The sequence below is a fragment of the Lagopus muta genome, chromosome 4 (genome assembly GCF_023343835.1).
Source record: "Lagopus muta isolate bLagMut1 chromosome 4, bLagMut1 primary, whole genome shotgun sequence".
NCBI lineage: Eukaryota > Metazoa > Chordata > Aves > Galliformes > Phasianidae > Lagopus > Lagopus muta.
The window spans coordinates 43,257,612-43,275,739 of record NC_064436.1 but is presented as its reverse complement, the minus strand read 5'-3'; the positions used below and the strand labels follow the sequence as shown (position 1 = coordinate 43,275,739).

Genomic DNA, 18,128 nt, shown 5'->3' with positions numbered 1-18,128 from the left:
AAGCTGGGAGCCAGTTCAGCAGCTGGCTATATTTAACAATACACAGTGTGAACTAGTTTACTGAGCACTTGGAACACTTCCAGTGTAATCTGTAGTGAAGTAAGATACAGTAAACCCAAAAGTACTATTTAGCTCTAGAGGATTATTCTGTGTAACAAATCTATAACCCAATTAATTATCTGAATAAAGCTGATCAATACATTCCCTAATAACTGAAATAGCAGCATCCTTGTCACGGTATCCTTTTGCAGTGCAGATTATTCATCAAGATGCTTATGATTTCCTAAGTTAGCCAGGTCAGAAGTTTAATCAGCTCCAGTTTTTGCAGACACAAAGATGCCTGCTGTGCAGGAGTGGGCACTCATTCAGAGAAGACTACAGCCAGGTAAGGGGAGGTTTCACATATTCTGTAAGAAATTCTACCACCGAGTCAGGAACACACTCTTGCACAGCAGTAGTATCATAGCAGATTTTAATTCTAAAAATGCTGTTATTTGCCAGTTGAAGCACAGTCGTTCCTATGCATTTTATAATATTCAAGGCTATTAATTACACCCAAGTGAACAAAATCCAATAAAACTTCAAGAAATAGGTTAACAGAAATAACATTTTTGCAGCCAAATAGGAAACAATTCCAATGCAATGACTAGAAATCCTCAAGGTGTAGTGGTTGCTGCAGATTTTCAGAAATATAGTAGCTGGATGCTACTATAAACTCTATCAATCTTAACAACTTAACTGGTTTTTCACCTGCAACCTTGCCCAGCTGGCATTTGGAGTAACTGGGCACCTCACAATTGTTGTTCCCAACCCTCTAGTCTGAAGAGAGAGGAAAAATAAACAAATCTAATGCATTGTTTTTATATCTTAAAAAAAAAAAAAAAAAATTATGTTCCCTACAGAGGAAACTTTCTCACAATGAGATCAGTTCTGCTGCTTGAGTTTTGTTTTTATATTTTAACTCTTTTGTAGATTTCTTGTTTATCTTTTGGTCTCAGACCAAAGATTAAATCCATACAAGACCTGGCCCTGCAGAGCAAAGCACAGTGCTCTACCTCTGTAGGGTAGAGGAATTAAACAAGAAAAATGCCACGCCAGCTTTGCAGCGCAGCTCAGAGAAAACAGCTCAATTGACGCAACATGTAGGCAGGGGGAGGGGGGGTGCAGTCTCACCGCCGCTGCCCGCAACCCTGGCACTCCTGGGCCAGGTGGGGAGAAGGGAAAACTGCGCTCCCGGGGCAGGCTGCCAGGACGGGGCTGTTTGTCTCACCCACGCAATGTGGGCTGGATTCAGACTTGCGGGCTGCCAAGCCCGTAGCTGCAGGGAGCGGGCTCCACGGCAGTGCGGAGCTGTGCGCTGCTGCAGAGGGCCCTGCACGCGCTGGGCATCACCCCTATCTACAGCTTGTCCCATCAGTCCTTCAGAGACCCCTCAGTAGTGCTACAATCTCAGTAAATTATAACATGCTAAGACACATGTTGTGTAAATTGCTTAAACTTAGGATTGTTTCTTGCTTAAACTTAGGATCAAATACAAATGCCGCTTACTATAGCTTTCATTTTGTTCTGTGTTACAGCCAAATCTCTACACTTCCACAGGAGAGCTGAAGAAGTGTTTCAGCTTCCAAGTGCTAACCTCTGAAGCAGTTCTCCCCATTCAGCTATTTAGCTGACTTGACAGCTTCGCAGATGAGCAAAGATAAAACCAGGCTCTGCAAGAGAAAAGGTACAAGCAGACCTCTACAGACACCCTGAACTACAGCTTTACATGGCCCAGATCATCAGCTTTCATTTTAGCTTAAGCCTGACCAGAATCAGTGCTGCAGGCCTGGTGCACATCCATACCTGCTGCTCCCAAGTCCGCAGGAGATGCTGGCAAGGTGCTGCTGCTATGCTACCAAGGAACCCTAGTTTTTCATTTTACAGCTGCACTCTACTTTTGTACTAAAACTAGACCATAACCCTAGAGTAACTGACAGCCCAACAGCACTGAATGCTGGACAGGCAAAAACTGCCTTATACATCCTTTGGCTGGCTGATTGGCTTTTTGGGATGTCAACCCTGTCCTTTTTGCAAGGGTTGATCCCACATTAACTTCTCCCCCTCCATCTGATGATCCACTGGTATGCACAGATCCACTCTCTGAAGCATCTTGGACTTGGTGCCCTGCTTAAACTATTCAGTCTGCAGTACTGCTGGTCTCACATTTAACCCTTATTAGCTTTGACTTCACCAGTTTTATGAACCTGATGAAGGAAAGCCTGAATTACATACAAACAGCAATAGCAACGTGATTATTTAAAGGACACTGATCTCATCCAGTACACTTTTAGTATTGATTCTACCACCCGACTCCATTTGTTAGGAGGCAACTCTGCCTCCTGGATTTCGGCTTAAAGACAAAATACAACAATTTTCATAGCCAAATTTGTTACAGATTTTTTTTTTTGTGAGAATGAGGAAAGAAAGTCTGAAAAAAATTCCTAAGGTACTTATATAAACTGACCTTGCACAACTGAATACTGTCCCATGAGCACCGATAAACTTTCTCAAAATTATCTCAGTAAGTTTAAATTCACAGGACAAAATTATGTTATCTGCAAGCATGAAGTTTACCAAAGCCTACCAATGATGTTGCCATTTCTAGATATCCATCTAGAAACCCATGAATTCATGGTATACCAACTCATTTCCAGCTCTGTTAGGATACTAAATGCACATCTTGTTGACATAAGTACTCTGGTAAAAGAGATCCCAGCATACTGCATAATTCTGAACTCAGAGGAACTGCCTAGGCAGGGGAAAAAAAACAAAACAGAGAAACCCCAAACCACAGACACGTACCCAGAGCTGAGTAATCCAAGAAAATAAATATGGGGAAAAGTCACGAAGCTTCTCCTGGTAGGAAAATACATCACCCTAATTGCCGAATCCTGAAAGAGGAAAAAAAGTTGAGCTAAAGAATTCAAAAGAGACCTCAACTCCCTGGTGCTCCCATTTTCCATCTCTCTAATTTCAGGAGTGCTCTGTTCCTCCTACACCAGGTATTTGAGGACTTCCCCAGAACAGAGGGCAGTTTCTACCTTGATATTTTTTCCTTCAAATACACCACTGGGGTTTTATTTTCTGCGAGCCAAGTTGCACATAGCAGAGGTGCTTTTACAAGTCGTTTGGGTATAATACTGCTCACAAATATCAACTGTAAGCAATTAATGCTGCACTAGGAGCCTTCTCCAAAGAAAACTGCCTCACAAGAAGCAAGGATGGAACGAACTGCCATTTGGAATTCAGGCAATTAATTTTCTGGAAAACTATATCCAAGACTTCAGAGTTGCAAAGGAGTATGTGTGACTGTACTGTTCAAAAAGTCTTTTGAAAAATTACTGAGCAATACCTGCCTGTCAAGTAGATATAAGAACAGCTGGGTGCCCTAAGCTTTCCTGGGCTGGATTTCTTGTATCTGCAAATAAGTTCTTCCTCAAAGCAAGGTAGTCTGCAAGCAAGAAGGGCACTGGGGCACACAACAGGGACAACCTGTAGTGTTCAGAAATTACTTCCACTTCTCTGATTGTCCATATCAAAAACTGACCAGTAGCATGGGTCCTTTGCTTCTGACTACAGATAATGATCTTAAAAAAAAAAAAAAAAAAAAAAAAAAAATCCCCAGCTAGCCTATGTTTTTTTTTTTTTAAAGCAGAAAAGAGAAAAATCTTAATTCTCTCTAAAAATTAAGTTGTCAGTCAGACAAGTCTTCCACCTTAATACACACTGTTAGATCAAGTACTTTATTCACCTTCTTCACTAATCACTATTATAGAGACCATCAGACGGGAAAGGTAGAACTGATCATCTTCATTATATTAAGCTGTGCTAAAATCTCCTGAATTGTTTTACACAGTATTGTCCTCATCCAAACCATAACCAAGATCAACTGCTTGCTTAAGTTCCCAGTTTCTAAAGTTTTAATTTTTAGCAGTTTATCACCCACATCTATTTAAACAGTTGCACAGAATCTAGTTTGTATTTCTACCTTCACATCTCTGAATTCCAAGTTTGTGTGCCTATTAGGACCAAGAATTTACAGAGGCATCTTTTTTCTGTTATTTGTTTCTTTGTTTTCTTTTTGTTTATCTATTTGTGCTTATTTTAACAAGCCTGCTTAGCATCAGCTTCCATAAGCAGAAGAAAAACAGCAAACCTCAGTATTCAGGTTTACTTATACGTCAGGTGCTTGAATGTTTCTTCATAAGAAATACACAATGGAAAAATATATTTAAGGTCTTTGACAAAGAAACCTCAAGTCTAATCACAACCACAGATTCAGGTTACTTGCAGGAGAACTTGATGAATTAGATGCTTGTATCTGTCTTATCCTTTGAGACAAATGGGTAACTCATTTACATTCTACACATAGAATATACCAGTTCTGGTACAGAACTATGAGATACTACTTCTGCAAGTAACATCAACTGCATGTATCGCTCTAGAAGTAATACCTCCTATTTATTTAAATGGAAACTACAACAGATACAAAGAGCACATTAACACTAGTTACTGGCAAATTCTCAGCAACAAAACTCTATTTTTCAACATAGTCACCACCAGTAGCTATGCATTTTCACCAGCAATGAACCTTCATGCCACGCTCATAAAAATCTGCACCTGCAGAGGTGGCCTACTGTTACTATCACCACTGCTGAAATGCACCTCTCACTGCCTCACTGTGCTTACACCCACTGTTTGGTCTCCAGAAACATTCAGAAGCATCAGTGAATGTCAGCGGGTGTGATTTTTTCTGCATACAGGAATTTGGTTCCACACCTTTGAACTATACGCAATTCTGTGTCAGACGTCATGTTGTTAGAGTGCCTCTCTGCTGCTCTCAATCACATGGCAACAAAATTTATTGCAACACTGGCAGGAAGGTTCAATCTCTACTTCCATATCACCAACATCCAACCCCGACGTTGTGGGTCACCATAATAAAATATGAAGCATTACTTTTGGAGCAGCTCTAATCTATTTGGTAAGATTCCTGCTAGGTTAAACATCAATTCTAGTATCTGTACACAAATCAGAGATCAGTAAGTAAAGAGACTCCCTAGCTGACTACAGAAGAAGTGCTTCTATTTCCAGCAAACAATGTCACAGCACAGCCTGACTTGGACTTGGTTAACTGAAACTGAAGGACAAGCAACCATGAGGATCAACACCCCCCTAAACAAGAGCCCACACTTCCATAGAATCTCTCATGGCCTGGAGAGATTCATCTTGCACATACCCTCAAGGTCAATACATTCAAAATATTCAGTATTGGAGGGGAACCAAATACCAGCTTGGAGAACATTCCTTGGATCTCACCGCCAGACCTGTCTCAAATAGAGGCTGCCAACTTCTCACATCTTACATCACATGAGCCACAGAGATCTGACAGCCCCCTTGTGCCATTCCACCTTGCTGCTAGGATGCACAGGGCCAGCAACAGCTGGAAAGCAACACTCCTCAGAACCTAAGGATGTACCTCAGCAGCTGCACAAATGCAGCTGGGGGAACCAGAGTTGCCTGCCCAGGTGTGGCAGTAGCAGAGACAAAGAGTGCAGCTGCAGTAGCACAAGGAGAAAAATGTGGGAAAAAGGAAAAACACCACTACAAATTTCAGTTCCTATCCAGACTTGCCTGCCAGATTATAGTCCTATTTTAATATTCCAACACTGTAAAAAATTTTACAACTATCTACAAACTGGTTCACTGAGTAGTTTCTTCAGTTATGCCTCAGGAGCTGGCTCAAGTCCTATTAAAGCTTCAGTTAACTTCAGAAGGTAAGTTCAGATGTTTTGTGAAAAAGTTACTCAGAGCACAGCTGCAGAGATGACTGTTAGAAAAAAAACAAAAAACCTAAACAGTGTATGAGAGTCACAAGACCACTTTCTGCTTAATACCTACCATTTTCAGAAAGAAACAAGATGTCAGTGCTGTCATGCTTATTTAGAGAGAATATATACAGAGAAATACCAGCCACTACTTCCTTCTCCAGCCAGAAGGTGCTTGCAAACATTTAGATACCAGTTATGTGCTTGAGTGGCAGCAACAATTTCCTACACAGAACACATGCAAATACACACCACCTGCTTACACCAACTAAAAGCCTCATGCCAAAGCACAGAACCAATTCACAACTGCAAGCCTGGGAGCCTAGGCTGGAAGACACAGGAGCACACTTGCTTTTCAAGCACCTGAATGCATTACCATAGCCTGATTTGAGGCAGGGTTGGCCTTCTGGAAAGGCACAAGGTGTGCAAGGAGCATGCAAGTGCTTTTTTCTTCCATAAATCAAAGCCAATTGCTGGGTAGCAGTCAGTACCATGCAGTCACTTCGGATCCCATGCTCATTTAAATCATGATAAGGGGAAGAAATCTAGCAGTGCCCACCAACCACGGGTCTCACAAGCTGCTCTCTTTCACTCCCATTTGCTGAGGAAAGGAGCAGTTCAGCAGCACATTAGCCAGCTGTGATAAAGTTTTCTCCATTAATAAAATAAAAAGCCTAGGAAAACGTTGTGTTACCAGTCCTACTCTACAGCAGCAGAAAGCAAGAGGTAAAGATTGGAGGGATACAAATACATGCACAAAAACTAAAAATAAAAAATAATTCATCTCTTCACTGAATCACAGAAGTGTAGAGGCTGGAAGGGACCCCTGGAAATCATTCAGTCCAACCTCTCTCCTTGCTAAAGCAGCATCCCAAGAGTACACCACACATGAAAGTATCTAGGTGGGTTCTGAGTATCTCCAGAGAAGGAGACTCTCCAGCCTCTTTGTCACCCTTCCTCCTCTGCCATTTCAGAGTAAGACTGGGGGACAGAGAAAATAACGTTTTGAGAATAAATATATTAGGCAACCTAAGTAATTGTAATTTTAAGATGTTACTCTCACACAACAACCCTGCAAAAGTTGCCTCTAAGATTTTGTTAAAAGGAATTTCTAACCTTATCTGACTGCCACATCCAGTCTTTCCTCCTGCATAACTGTTTCGGGAAGAAAGGTTAAAAAAACAATGCAAAAACAAACAACTGAAAGAATGCACACAACACAGAGAAGCTACAAGTAGAGGCTACAGCGAAGGTAAAAGTATAGGTTAAGTCATGGCTTCTGTTTGACCAAAATCCCCAGAATCACCAGTGGAGAACAGTACCAAAGCAGAGCACTGGCACCTGAACTGGGGCTTTTTAATCTGCCACCAGCTTGCCCATGCCTCCTGTTGGCTTTATTCTCAAGCACTGGATGCTTGTTTGTAGGTTAGTTAGTCCTGCCTAGAGTCCAGCTCTTAGAACAGAGCACTGATTACAGTTTGATAATACATTAAAGTCACTAACTGTGTTCTTTAAATAGTTAAATACCTTTTGGATTATTTCTTGTCCCCATTTTCGGTATAGTCTCCCTCCCCTATGAATAAACTTACTACATTTTCTTTACCACCTTTAGAAGTTCAATTGATCTTTCCTTCTACTTATAAATCACAAATACCAATAGCTCCTATTTCAGTATTTTAGCTAAAGATAGCAACAGACAGGAAAAAAAAATGCTTTAACAAGCAACAAAGATCACAGATCAAAGATCAGAATACAAAATTGCAATGACAAGCTGGAGCCCTATTACTATCTCAGAGTCTCTACTTTAAGAGCTGTGACTTGATTGTTCTTCCCAAACTTTAACTGAAAATGGCACATTTTACTTGTTTTGCCAACACATCAACCAGCCTTCCAGGAAATAATGTGTCAGCAACATATGGAAACTACTTGCATGAGTTTTTTTTGGCATTTCTCCCGAAGCCTGGCATGGTTTAAGCATTAATTGTGGAAGCCACTAATACCTCTGTTTTAGCTGTTAAATTTAAAACATCAGGGGAACATTAAATCAATGACAGTATGCGATTACCATTTGATATAACTTACCAAACCTCCCTTACTAAGGTCATCAGCTTCTAAATAATTTTTGTAATCAAAAGGCCTATTTTGGAGTACATTTAAGCACAAAGATTCAGAAAGTACCAGTAATCTTACTACCCACTCAGTAGCAAACAATAAACAGTTAAGAGCCATATATAAGAGTGTGCTTCTGTATTTATAGAATTAGCAACTTCTAATTAACGCATTAGGAAAGTTATTTGGAATACAGTAGCATCTTGTAGTAAGGCTACAATAGAGGAAAGAAAGGAACAGCACAACTTACTGAAGACAAGGCCCAAGCATTTTAAGAGAGATGACTTGAGACTGAGTCATCAGAAACTTTCCTCAGTGGCATACATCAGAAGGCAAGCAAACAGTAAGACCAAGGGAAAAAAAAAAGGAAAACAAAACATAGAAGCTGGACTTCCCAGAACTCTCCCAAGAGATTTCAGCTTTCAAAGATCAATTCAGCCATGCAGCAATAATAGGCTCCAGCTAAAGAATTTTCCTTTGACTCTGCCAGCAATTTATCAAAAGCTTGCTGTGTGCTAGCAGCACATCCTAGAGCAGGCTTGATGAGGATGTCACAGACCAGGCAGGTGATATTTGCGGAGACACACACTCTGCCACTTTATGCCACGCTTACAGTGAGGGACAGGAGTGTTGCACAGCAGAGCAAACAACCAGTTTGCCTGGCTAGGAGCAGAGCAAAAGGCAGATGGACTTGCCAAACTTCCCCTTCTGTTACTTAGTGACTTCTGGAGAACCTGATGAGCCAGAACACCAGGAAACCCAGTGATAGGTGGGTGGGTGGAGGAGCAGGAGGGGCAAGGAAAGCATTAAACTCCAGAAATCTGAAGGTCAAAGAATTACCTAATGTAGCATTATGTTTGTTATCTCAAGAGCAGATTAAAGTTGAACAGGCAGGATGGGGAAGCACTGCCCCACGCTCCGAGTCTCCAGGAGAAACACACGCAGTCACGCAAACGTTTCCCACAGCGTCCCTCACCACACACCACAGGTTACAGCAAACAGCTACTCCAGGAGACAGTTCCACATGAAACAGCCTGCAGAGCAGCTTGGACAAATTTTATTTTAGCCGTCCTGAAGTCAGCCCAAGGAAAGAACAGTTGTTTGGAAACATCATATTGCAACACATCAGTCCTTATTCAGTTTTGCCCTAACAGAACTAGCAGCTTTCCCTCACCTGTTTTAAGTGACACAAACCGCAGTCGCTTATCCTTGTCTGCTACAGGCAAGGAAAAAAAGAATGTGCCACTTCCAAAAACTCAGCTGAAGACTTTCCTCTGCTGAATTTCACCACATCACAGACTTACCCTACAAGTGTATAATTTGCTGTTACACCTATTTAATGTAGCTTTTTCAATTAATTCAGCATTGCAAAGAGGAATAATAATAATAAAAAAAAAAGAAAAAAAAAAAGAAAAAAAAAAAGAAAAAAAAAAAGAAAAAAAAAGAAAAAAAAAGAAAAAAAAAGGGATACATTAGCTATGTAAAACAGTGTCAAAATTATTTTCAACCTCTGCAAGTATTTCTGTCCTCAGGCTATAAAAGAACTACAATAAATATAAACAAATACAATCTAACAAAGTCAATTTAAATGTGAAATTATGACAGTTGTATTAAAAAAAACCTCTACCGTAACACACTCATCATTCAAATCAAGACATTTAAGCAGCTTGTGCTTACTGCCAATGTGTTAAACAAATCATTGGCTTTGGGTGCACACAGTTGAAGAGTTAAGCATTCCAGAAGAACTTCTCTTTGAACAAGAAACAGTATTTTCTCTCTGTATATTTAAATCACACAGATCTATGCTGGGCCAAGGCATAACAAATGAAAGCTACTAGAAGTCTTATAAATGGCCAAAAAAATTAAAGAAATTGGAAAAACAGTCTCTAGTACTTCTGGAATATTCATCAGAATTCATTTGTTCATCTTTCACAAGTGATAGAATGAACAGGAACTGTTGGAAGTAATTTCTGAAGTCAGGAATCAAAGCTTTTGGGCACAGAATGTAAAATATTTATCTACCACCAAGAGCACACAAGAACTGATACAATTATCTTCCATTATAAATGGCAATGGATGAGGAACCATCTTCAAGAGTTGGTAGAGAATAAGAACTTTTCTTCCTAAAAAGAGGAAGACAAGGACTGTTACGCTCCCACCAGCCTAATGCAGATGCTAACTGAACAAAACATTTTCTTCTATCAGCAAACAATAAAACTTAAAGCTGACCCGTGTTCCTAGAGGACACAATCTCTACCAGTGAGATTTGTAGAATCGAAGTGTTTCCAGATGTCAAACTAGTTTGGCAAATCCAAGCCTCTTTCTGTTCTTGGAAGAACCCTGCAGAAGTTACCCAGACAGTGACAGGTCTTGCACTTCATCTGACACAGCGTTCTGCAACCCACTACATTTTTAGTGGCAGAAGACAACACCAGAACAGCCAAAAAAATATAGGAATCAGAAGGAACCAAGGTAAGAACCCACTGAGGAGGAGGATATCCAGTTGGAGAATGATCCCAGCAACACCGCAGGCATTCTGCACTCAGATTTCAAAGGTGCTATGTCCCATGGCTGCTTAGCTAGGACACACAGCAGAGCAAGATGTGGCATATGTAAGCCATGCAACCACCAAACACACCATTAAAACCATAAAACCACCATTGGCTGAAGCTGGCACGATCAGGCCCCTTCTGTTTTGCTGCAGCCAGCTGGCATCACCTCACATTTCCTGGCCCTCCAAGCTCCAAGACATCCTCACTGCCTAGTCATGGCATTAAGGGTTTCCTCAAAAAGCCAGCGTGTTCAGATGGTGCTGCTCTGCATCCACTCGATGCTGAGCAGTGTACAGGTGTTTCTCGTTTTATCCTCCCTTTGCTTACAAGAATTTCCCCTCATGAGGATTACGTGCTTTCATTCTGTTTAACTACAGCTTGAACACCTCCAGGCAGAAATGGAATCACTGACCACTGTGCTCCGAGGTTTTCCAGTGGAGGTATTTAGCATCTTAGTTCTTGCCAAAACACAGATTATTTTATTATGCACTTGTAAAGCAGTCAAAGGTAAACTGATTTCTTTCTCTAGCCCAGGGTGCCTGTTCCTCTGAATAATCACCAAAGGACAAGAAGGAAGATGCTGGTGACAAAGATACATCTGTCTTCCCTTCATGGGATGGGCAATGAAACAGATATTTAACTTGATTTTTATGTCATTTATAATCAAATCCCCAATACATTCAGCCATTGTAACATTGTCTACAACTATTAACATGGATGATAAGAATTACTTACTGAGTGATTCTGAAATTCTGTAGTTGGACTCAATGGTCTTTAAGGTCTTTTCCAACCTGAGGGATTCTATGATCTACTTCATACTAGTTTTAAAAGACATAGCTCTAGTGTTGCTCACATGAGGATGCTTTCTGGCACTGCACACTTCCACTTAGACACCACTTCTTTAAGCTAAAAAGGTCACAACATAATAACATGATAATTAACATGTGTTAATTCTGTGCTTGCCACTTGCAATATTTTTCTTTTCTTTAGGATACATATAAATGAGTTTAAACAACTGCCCAGAGTATTCCACTTCCACGCTTGAAGTACAAATACAGTTTAATTAGAATTGAACAAAGTATTAATCATCTGGGAAGTTACAGCAAACTAAGGTATTTATAGCTTAGAAGTTATGAAATTTGTGACTATTTTCACTTAGAGTTCTTTAAGTATCAAATTTCACATCCACACACGCTGAAAAATTCCTGTACGTGTTTAACGCGAATACAAGAATTGCAAAACAAAGCAGAATGAGGACAGACAATTCTCTGTGCCCAGCCAGCCTTATCTCAGCACGCCTTGCACACTGCATCGTTCCCTCAAGTGCAGGGAGCATCCCATCACCAACATGGCGTGGCTGCGACCAGGCCACTAATAGAAAATACTTGGGATGCTTGGCAGGAACCATGAGTTTGCATCATCTGTCACTGCAGCCAGGAAAAGCTCCCCAGAGATGGATGTTTTCAGCAGAGTTCTTGGTACACATGAGGTCAGAATGGAACCAGATTAGAGATGCGGTCCTGGGGTCAAAACCCTTGCTTTCCTCCCAGCAACAGGCAACAGAGTCCTCTGGTTTAAGGTAAAGAGCATCAGAAATATGAGGAGCTTGAATGCAATTACTTTTGGCTTTCCTCTTCAAGTTTTTCCACTTCAAGTCATAAATACCAAGACTCCCAAATTAGGTTTGAACTTTATGTTTATTAAATCATTGTTCAACCCTGGCACTTCAATCCAAAGAGAGCCAAAAACAAAGGTACCCCAAGTTCACACGTTTCCTAGTTCTCAAAAAAGTTTTAGATTCCTACATACAGATCGGTGCTTCTCAGGATTACTTTTCACTAGCTTATTTTACTGGGCTTAGACTTACAGATGGCTGCTCCTATTTAACCTAAGAGTTCTGTCAAAGCATTCTGATGCCATCTGTAAAAATTCCTTTTCCCTCAACTAAATAGGAAAAATCAAGTCAATTGCCCCCTTTCAGGACACTCTTGTCCAAGACTAGCCTTAAATTATAGCCTTTGAAGTTACTAGATCACTGCACTATTGAGCAATTTTTATTTCTTTTGGCTACACTGGGAATGGTAAGAGTCCCAGGGTTATGCACATGCTGTTCTACTTCAGTGGCAAGAAGCCAAATCCGTTTAAATATTTAAACATTAACCCTACCGTTACAATTATATTAAAAAAAAAAGAAGCCATGATTCCAGAAAGATTAAATTCATTCCACAGACAGCATCTTGAGTACAAAGGCCATTCTGCCACTCTCTGAAAATGACATCTGGAAGAACTGAGAACTATGGAAAAGTTATCAGAGTATTCATTACAGTTTCACTCACAGACTTCTTTTCTCCACAGGCATGGACACAAGCACATTATGTGACGTTTTCCCCTTCTGGCGCTCTATATTAATCTCCTGCACTTAAAAATGCTACTGTTTGGCTCTGGGAAACCCAGAGTTCTGAAGAATTTCACATACATCTTCTCTTTTGCTTATCCTACATCAAAAAGCAGTTAGCAAACAGCAGTCAGCAAACAGCAGTCACCAGCATTCTATTCAGCCAGACAATGAAATAAAGCAAACATCAGATATTTCCCCATAAAAATAAAATAATAGCATGAGGACTTAAAAAAAAAAAAACAAAAAAAAAAAAAACACACACACACAAAAAGCAAACAAAAACACAAGGCTGAACTCTCATCTAAGTTTAAGAAACAAATGCCAGATGGCTCAAAGCTGAACAAACAAGCACAAGGTTGCTACCTACACTTTGTAGCAGGTTCTACGATTATCCAGTTATTCAGTGTTATTTTGTATGGATGGTTATGCCTCAAACAAAAGAAGAAAAAACACCAAAATATTTTTAAACTTCTCTGAAATGCACAACTAAACAAGAAGTGTAATGTTCAGGAATGTTATGCATGGGAAAGAAGCCAACAACTTCCTTGTGCAAGTGCTTTGTAACCCCCCCACCTCTTCTGCTCTCCAAAGAGCAGGACACTGAGAAACCTGCTGTTTATTTTCTGCTGAACACATTTACATTTAAAGCAGCACAAAATTAGTTTTATAGGAAACAAGCACAAAATTAGTTTTATATAAGTCAACCAATAAGCAAATTAAAACAGCCAACCAGAATAGATTGCAATATATATATTTTTTCTCCTTAAAAACCATTTTTTCACCACTTTTTCCTGCAAGAACAAAGTCCCAGGCCTCCCCTCTGCAGTATGCTGGCACTCGTTGTGCTGTTTATAAAAAAAGTAAGCAGTTTGTAATTGTAGCTTTATTCTGACATGAATCTGATATAAACAACACTAAATATAACTTATGTGGATACTATGGAATGACCTTTACATGACCAGACTTGTTTTATCAATGATATTCATCCCATTATAAATTATAGTACTAGAAAATCAATCCCGGAGTCCATCATAGATCCCACACTGCTTTCAGTAAGGAAGCACCTGAAACAGGCAAAAGGCTGTGACTGAATGACATGGTAGAAAACAAAGCCCTCCCACTCACTGAGCACTGATAACAACTCTTCAGGGGAGGGGGGGGGGGGGGGAAAAAGCAAACAAAAAAGCCAGCACAGGCTTACTATATTTAGAAGACAACTTACCTAGTGTGCACCCCACATCAGAATAACCACTGAAGCTGTGCCACATGCCAAGCCACACAGACCAAATGTCAAACATTCTGCTAGAAGGGCCACTCTGCCTGGTGCAGCTCCTCACCCTCACTCCTCTCAAACAATTCTGGGGCTGTTTGTCACATCTCTCAAGGCTCTGCAGCACTTTTTTTGTATAATAAGTGCATTTTTACAAATGCATGCCTTTGGCTACAAATCACTGTACTGTCAGGATCACACTGCAGCACAAAGCTCAGTGACCCGTGAGACATGGCATTTCAGCTGGCACAGAGAGACAGAAAGAAAATAGTGATTATTATGAGGCCAGGACAGACAGTGAAAGCCATACGTGGAGCACAGCACAGGCAGTCCAAGTAAGATGGTAGCATCACTGCCTGGCAGCAGGAGCAGCCAGCCAACAGGCTGTAAGGCGAGCAGGGAAACCACTGTTTGAACATAAAAAAGAAAGAAAAGTGGGGTAAGGGAGAAAGCCTGTGCAGTACTAAAGTAATGGCTAAGGCTTCAATTCCCTTTTTGGTATGGGCAGCTTTCAGCAAGACTTCAGAAGGCCTAATGACATAGTATCCTCCTTTAGGAAACCGAAGACAGCTGCCATTCAACCATCACCTCGCAATTAAGTTATTAAATGAACAACCAGTTCAAGGCAGATTTCCTAACATCTTACGTATTGAAATGCAGCACTATTTAGAGAAGCATGAACAAATAATGGTTTCTAGTACAACTATTAGGAAACACATGAGAAGCCTGTGACACAAACAGATCTGTTTTATGGGGCACTGCACTAAATCCATGGCACACAAACACAAGCAAGATCAGGGCAAGGAAAGACAGGTAATATTGCATGCTAACCCAGTATAGAAACAGCTCAGATATCTTGGTCTGTGTGCAAGAACTTAGAAGCAAACTTTCACCACATGCAATATACATTATTAAGTGCATGACCAGCAGCTTTTATAATTTACTGAGAAAGCTATCAAGCTCATGAAGTTTATACCACTTGGTGTTAGAACATCAGAGAGCTACAAAGGACTAAGAAGCCTGGTGTACTGCACAGCTCCAAACAAGTACCAAGAAAAGCTATTTATTACAAGAGTCTGTACACAGCAGGGACATTTATTCTGCAGCTACAAACCCCAGCACCTTAACAGATGTGAGCCTCCTAACAGCTTAGCAAGCTCTGCCTTCCTTCCAGGCAGATACTGATGGTGCAACCCCTTGAAGGCACCCACTGCCTAAGGCCACCAACTCATGCAGATTGCACAGCCAGCCATTATTATCTCCTGGTATCAAGGCTCTGGCTAATTAAAATATTTTAACAGGAGACAACACCCAGACAGTTCGGTTTCATAATACTCAGCTGTAACAATTCCTGAACAGGTCATAGGAACAATGTATGAGCACAAAACAAGGCACAAAAAATACAGACGCACTACAGGGAGATCTGCAGCTTTGAGACACCTTTATACCGAGAATGAAAAAGAGTAAGGACACAACCAGACCAAAGTATGTGAAAGAAATTGCTTTAATTTGGAGAAAGCTTGTGAAGGAAGGATTCCAGCAATCCACCTGTAGATACAAACTCAACGGAGAACCGATCACCCGCAAGTAAGCATCAAATAGAAAGGCACTTACTGCACTCAAGGGCATGGTGAATATTTTATTGCATGATGGCAGAACAATGCTTAAAAAGACAATGTTGTGATAACATATGCTGCTCTGTGAACTATAAATCACATCAGCAGCTTATTTTCCAGTACTTTCATGCTGCTCATTGCAGCTGCTGGATAATCCAAGAGACATGACAAAATGAGATTTTACAGGCAATAAAAGCAGTCCATGCTACTTGAAAGACAGAAGAATAAAGTGTCCTAGGTCTGGCTTGTATCATTAAATGAGGACTATATGAAACACAAAAAAAGCTTTATTACTGGAAGTCTGCAACAGGCTTTAGCTCCCACAAACTTAGACATATCCAAAGTACAACTGAGAAGATGTGTACACCATCAGACCACCTAGTTACAAATGTTGAAAGCATACCTAGAACAGTGAGGTATCCAGAGGTTATAGTATCAAGAAATACTAAGCTTCTACAGAAGCCTCTTACATATCTCCAACGCAATACAAGTATCAGGTCAGCATTAAGGATGGCCAGAGATGATCTGCAGAGGCCAAACTGGCACATGAGCCATGGAATTAGGCAGCACTGCAACAGTGAATTACAACTGCATTACAATCAATAGGCTTCCCAGATTAGATAATAGTTTATTAGCAGTACTCCTGCGTAATCGAGGAAGGGTTTTAAGTAAGACTACTAGTGGAAGAAAAGCAGTACGCAGTGCATAAAACCATACGAGAGTGCTGCAACAGACAGCCCACTCACGGTGCCAAGAACCACTAAGCCAGTGCAGCCAGAAGTGGCTGCATCACATGGCTGTAACCAGTGATAGCAAGGGTGAAGTTTACACTGTTATGCTCAGCCAAGACAGACTTAGAGAACATCGCATCAGTGAGGAACTTCCCATATTCAGTCAGGGGTATGGAAGAATCCACAGGACACCAAGAGCTTCAGCTGAGAGTTAGAAGTAATGATGGACACACATTGTCCTGAACGGCTGCTATAAGCACAACAGCTACACCAGGGCTAGATGACTGCTACTCAAAAGATGGAAAGGAGCAGGCAAAGGAATGTTCACTTTCCTCTCTTCCTTCTCCCCAAAGTAACTGGGAAGGAGAGAAAATATATATCCAAAAAGAGCCACACAGTAACGGTTTAACACCTACACATTTCCAAAACTGGAAGCTGCTAAGTCTCTCAAAAGGAATCACAAAGTCACGTTTGGGGATGGGTGAAGCACCACTCACCTATCTACAAAAAAGACGACAGAACAGGAACACCTGTAGCAAACTGCACTCGACCTTACACCAAGAAATAAATACTTCGTTAGAGACAGAAGGGAGTCTTTGTCAAGAACACTAAACAGTCATCCAGTCTTCAAAAAGCTTTTTAAAGAAAACGCTTAGATTTCTGTGCAAAATAGCAGCGTGCAAGCACAATTTCAGCATTAATTTCTTTGACTAGCTTGTCAAGCTCACTATTTCAGTCCAATGCTGAGCCTAAATAATAATTCCTTTAAGGAAGATGTAAGGTCATATATGAGTTTGCTTTACTGCACAAAGTGAAAATCCTAATACTGCATAACCAACACTGCAAGAACTAGCTGTTCACAAAAAGCACTCCTCTCAACCTAATGGGTTCTGGTTTTATTTGAGCTTTAATTGCTCCACCAACACTAATCAGCTTTCAAACATCTGGGCTGACATATCAAGAAGGAACAATTTGGTTTTTAATCACATTTAATTAGTCCCATTTCTGGAAGAAAATTAAACATTTAATTGATAGAAGATGACTTCTTATGAGCTGTGTTCTTTTCAGAATGACTTTCAAGCTAGCTAAACCCAAACAGCAACATTCAGGTATGAGCAGAATAAGTGCAAATCAGCAGAGGATTTGCCAAGATTAAATAAATCCTAGTAATGAAGATGCCAGAAGAGTTCATGCTTTGTGACAAGTCCACCTCCATCGGAAGAAGAGCTTCATCTCCAAATGACATTGTACTGCAGCTGAAATGATATTCCCCAACAGCACAACCTATGGCAGAAATAGGTGTTAAGTCTTTTAAACCAAGCTTCAACTTATTCTCTTTTTTTTTTTTTTTCCCCAAAAAGAATACCACTGAAATTCAACAACAGGATAACTTCCTGATATTAAGAAGGTTTTATGACTATTCATAATTTAAATGTTCATTCACTGTTTTAATGGCAATATAAACAATCCTAACACTGGAATTTGTATTACGTATCCATTTGGTGTATGCATCTCTCGAAAGGAATGCATATCTTAGTTACTTCCAAATGTTTATGGCTCATGACTTTGTCATAAGCTGTCT

At 40.4% G+C, this 18,128-nt stretch overlaps 1 protein-coding gene across 12 annotated transcripts in view; it reads right to left on the bottom strand.

Annotated features, from left to right (window-relative positions):
• The window catches only part of MTUS1 (microtubule associated scaffold protein 1), a 112,045-nt gene that overhangs the window by 88,253 nt on the left and 5,664 nt on the right, over positions 1 to 18,128 (bottom strand). The window contains exon 1 of one of the 12 annotated variants that reach the window (XM_048943083.1): positions 8,230 to 8,638. The exons of 10 other annotated variants lie outside the window; for them this stretch is intronic. The gene's annotated coding sequence lies outside the window, so the exon portion shown is untranslated. Of the gene's footprint in view, positions 1 to 2,844; positions 2,923 to 8,229; positions 8,639 to 18,128 lie in introns of those variants that run through there. One more of the 12 variants, XM_048943084.1, reaches the window with a different exon arrangement.